Raw genomic sequence first — 5,114 nt, 5'->3', positions numbered from 1 at the left:
ACATATAAAATGTTGGGACTGTTTGCAAAAGGGAAATGTGTTCGCAGCTGACCAGTATAATGTTTTAGATACTTACACAAATTAAAATATGTTTGTTTGCAGTATTGATCTAACAAGAATGTTAAGATAAGGTATGTTTGCTACATTTTCAAGTTACAAAATATCCTACAATGTTAGGACTTTACCTTTTGAGTACTTACACAAGAGGTTTGCATCATTCACTTCAAAACAACTCCTACAATGTGAGGACTACATTTTGGGGAGTAAAACGAATGCTTAACAGATGTCAACTCACTACATCTCTCGCAATACAAGGACTGCATTTTGTTGAATAAAACAGATGTCTTACTGACTTCAACTCATATTAAATTGCTACAATATGAGGGCTACAATCTCTTAACTAACACAATAGCTTTGCAGAAAACAACTTATAACAACTCAGGCTTTTTTTCCTGACTTTGTGAAGCGGCCCTGGCCCCTCACTTTGTGAAAAAATGAGTCGCGAACTTGTCAAAATTGTGAAAAATTGAGTCGCGAACTTTTCAAAATTGTGAAAAATTGAGTCGCGAAACTTCTTAAAATTGTGAAAAAACGAGTCGCGAACTTCTTTAAATTGTGAAATTCAAAGTTCAATGCATTAGCATAGCTAAAGCATGTTAACACTTGAATATTATCAAAATTTCCTTAAATAATGCAATAAAGGCATATTTTCCTTCTATGAATACTGTATTTGATACAATAACAACACATATACATATATCTGATTTGCAAAAAATTATTCATGTACCAAATGCAACTAAAATACCTGGTCCCAACAATTCTTTACCACAGGAATAACATTTATAAACATAGAACATTTCAAGGGCACATAACTCAGACATGTTCTGGACTTTACAGCTTTAGAACTCTGTTCTTTTTACTCTTGAAAATGTCAATAATTCTCTCAATATCTGAAGAGGAAAATTCCTTCTTCATGATAATTTTCATGTTCTGTGAGCCTGACCCTTGCCAGTGCATGATGATCTCCCTGGGAGGTTGTCATTTGATCTGAAACATTAGGTATACATTGAAAAACAGTACTTTTGTAAGAAATGTAAACAAGTTATTTTATTTTTCACATTTTTTCACAAAGCATAAATAGACTACATACAAAGTTTGAATCATGAATATGTGTCATGAATATGCATTTAAATGAAAAAAATATATATGAAAAAACCACATTATTACATGTACTTTAACCAATTTCCAATCGTAAACAGATACGAATAACAAGTCTCGGTAATCAATACTAGGGGACGTTTTGACTAGGGGCCGTTTTGACTAGCTTCCATCAATACATAAGCCGCGGCAGATACTTTCACTTTTATCAAATGACTTTCCTTATAATGTTATCAATGTGCATGTTTCAAATCTTACCCTTCTGTAGAAAGCTTTTGTTTCTTTACTGTTATCCCAAATTTAAATAAATCGGGATTATTTTGCGTTTTTTTTAATTTTTCTTCGTGTAGTAGAGCGTTCGGCGTCGCCATTTTTCGGCGTTAGCTGAATAAGCCAGCTTTTCACCCTGACTTGACCTTTGTAAGTGTCCAATAATACTCAAATAAAATTTCCCGCGGCTAGGTACGAATGAATACACTTCATTTATTCCATTGGCTGATTTGAGTATAACACCATAACATTGGAAACATATCCGCGTCTTTGTAACACTGTTTTACTGCATGAAACAATTTTATCTCTAATGAAAAGGCTCAATAGATAGAACAGTTTTACAATCAATTTTCGACATAAATACAGTTTGTGCGTTCACCTTTTATTTTCAGAATTACCAGCGCGCAAAAGCGTTTATACTAGTAGCTATGTTGTCATATTTAGTACTTACTTGCATTGCATTTCAACCCGCGAGGTTTCGGGTCAACTCCCGGCCATTTGTGAAAGTCAGAGTTTATATACAGTTCATCACCGGAGTTCGCAGAAGGGGTTGCGATCATTGTGGTACACCGGTCTTACTGACAATAACGTACTGACTGTAATGCATTGCATTCCAATCCGCAAGGTATCAAGGTCAGTTTGCGGTCAGTTGCAGAAATCTTTATATAAACGCCGTCTCGTAAACTTTGTGCACTTGAAGTCTGTTTTGATCAGAAGATACTAAATAAAGATATTCGGCGATATTATTGTGTATGTCAATCATCGATTTTTAATATGGTTTTAACATTTGCATGATAAGGACCAATTTTGATAAAAATAATTAGAAATATTTATCCATTTAGACCAGTTTATTAAGCATGAGCACAATAATTCACTATACTATAATTATGCAATTAAATAAGATTCGAGTATTGCCGGCTGACCTATATGCAATCGTTTATTTTCATGTTCTTGTGTTTTGTTTTTTCTGTAAATATAGATATCTGAGTAATAATATCACATAAAGCAAAATAAGCCACGAAATCTGGCGCAACACCCCGTAATTGATTTGCTTATGATGTAGCTAAGAACTGCGCAGAAAAAGGCATCCGCTACTTTTTATCTCATAAAGATAACTTTTGATCGTTCATAAACATCGACCACAATCAACGCCGTATATCTTTTTAAAAGATATTTCTTGTTTATAGTGACGTTGCTGGGCAGAGCTTTTACTATTTACGCCGGTTTCACCGGTTACACAACACTTTAAAATCGATTAAAACAAGCAAACATCGGTAACGCGAGTTAAGTTTTTCGCGAATTCGGAATTAAAAACGAGGTTATGAAACTTATATTTCTCGTTCCGAAATGGCCGTTTTGACAGTTTTGAGCACAAAATTCGTTTTTCCACAATTAATCCGTTTTTCACGATTTAAAACGGCCGTTTTGTAAATATTCACGGCCATGTCAGGTTTGTGAATTGGCCGTGTCAAAATTGTGAAATGTCCGTCCACGGCCAATTGCAAAGAAGGAAAAAAAGCCCTGCAACTCTCAATTTACTCATACAATAAGAGGACTACATGTACCTTTTGAGGACAAACAATGTTTTACAGAATCAAACTCACAACAAACTCCTACTGTGTGAGGACTTTACATTTTGAGGAATAATCCCAATACCAATAATTTACAGATTTCAACTCACAACAAACTCATGCAATACAAGGACTAAACCTTTTGATAAAATATACACATATTTGTATTGTTTGAGATCATTCAATATGATGACTTAACAAGCACCTTTAGAGGCCAGGCACACATTTTTAATATTTCAGGTACCTATACAAACCTATTGTAGAGGTCACTGACTGTAGGTATTATGTGGATAATAGAACCCGATAGTACATGTAATAATTGTGTTAACACAATATTACTTGTTGCACGCATGATAGCTATTTTGTATGCACTCGATAGCTAAAGCTAACAAGAGCACCGCCTTGCGGGTGCAGACCGCTCATCTATTTTCTTTTTAAAGGTGAAGGGACTCTCATTTTCAATCACAAAGGAGGGAGGGGTGGAGTGAAGAGGGGTGTATAGTGTGGGGTTGTGGACATTTATTACATTAACTTCCAAAAAAGCGAAAAAAAAATCGGGCAGGGCGGGGGGGGGGGGGGAATGGGAAGGGCGATGGGGGGGGGGGATTTTTTGGGTGCGATGGTTGGACGGTATTTCAAACATAACCGTTTAAAAAAAATTGGGGGGGGGGGGTGGGTATAGTGTGAGGGTGTGGTGGTAATTTGTGAGATGATCTTAAAAAAAAAAAAAAAAAAAAAAAAAAAATTGGGTGGGGGGGGTGGGGTGGGGGGGGGTGGGGGGGGTATAGTGTGAGGGTGTGGTGGTCATTTGTGAGATGATCTTAAAAAAAAAATAGGGGGGGCGGGAGGGGGAGGGGGGGGAGGGGCAGGGCACGGGGGACGGTTTGGGTGGAGTCTATTGTGGTATGTCAGGTAAGAGTAGTTTGGTCAAAGTATCAATCAAATCTAATCATAAATAAAAAGTTATGGCAATTTTAGCAAAATTTAATAATTTGACCTTGAGAGTCAAGGTCATTCAAAGGTCAAGTAAAATTCAACTTGCCAGGTACAGTAACCTCATGATAGCATGAAAGTATTTGAAGTTTGAAAGCAATAGCCTTGATACTTAAGAAGTAAAGTGGATTGAAACACAAATTTAACCATATATTAAAAGTTACTAAGTCAAAAAGGGCCATAATTCCGTAACAATGACAACCAGAGTTATGCAACTTGTCCTTTTACTGTACCCTTATGATAGTTTTTGAGTGTTCCAAGTATGAAAGCAATATCTATGATACTTTAGGGGTAAAGTGGACCAAAACATAAATCTTAACCAAATTTTCAATTTTCTAAGTATAAAGGGCCCATAATTCCGTCCAAATGCCAGTCAGAGTTACATAACTTTGCCTGCACGGTCCCCTTATGATAGTAATAAGTGTTGCAAGTATGAAAGCATAGCTTTGATACTGTAGGAATAAAGTGGACCTAAACACAAAACTTAATCAAATTTTCAATTTTCTAAGTATAAAAGGGCACATAATTCTGTCAAAATGCCAGTCAGAGTTACATTACTTTGCCTGCACAGTCCCCTTATGAAAGTTAGTAAGTGTTGCAAGTATGAAAGCAATAGCTTTGATGCTTAAGGAATAAAATGGACCTAAACACAAAACTTAACCAAAATTTTCAGTTTTCTAAGTATAAAAAGGGCACATAATTCTGTCAAAATGCATGCCAGAGTTATCTAACTTTGCCTGCCCAGTTCTCTCATGATAGTAAGTAAGTGTAACCAAGTTTGAATGCAATAGCATTGATACTCACTGAGAAAAGTGGACCTAAACGCAAAACTTAACCCAAATTTTCAATTTTTAAGTATAAAAAGGGCACATAATTTCTGTCAAAATGCACCCCAGAGTAATCTAACTTTGCCCTGCCCAGTCCCCTCATGATAGTAAGTAAGTGTACCAAGTTTGAATGCAATAGCATTGATACTTTCTTTCTGAGAAAAGTGGACCTAAACGCAAACTTAACCGGACGCCAACGCCAGACCCGCCAAGGTTGAGTGACAATAGCTCTATCATTTTTTTGTTTCAAAAATAGATGAGCTAAAAATGAAGTTGTTTTTCATGGCACTTTTTT

This window comes from Dreissena polymorpha, chromosome 4, assembly GCF_020536995.1.
Source record: "Dreissena polymorpha isolate Duluth1 chromosome 4, UMN_Dpol_1.0, whole genome shotgun sequence".
Classification (NCBI taxonomy): Eukaryota; Metazoa; Mollusca; class Bivalvia; order Myida; family Dreissenidae; genus Dreissena; species Dreissena polymorpha.
The sequence above is the reverse complement of the archived record's forward strand: the minus strand, read 5'-3'. Positions refer to the sequence as shown.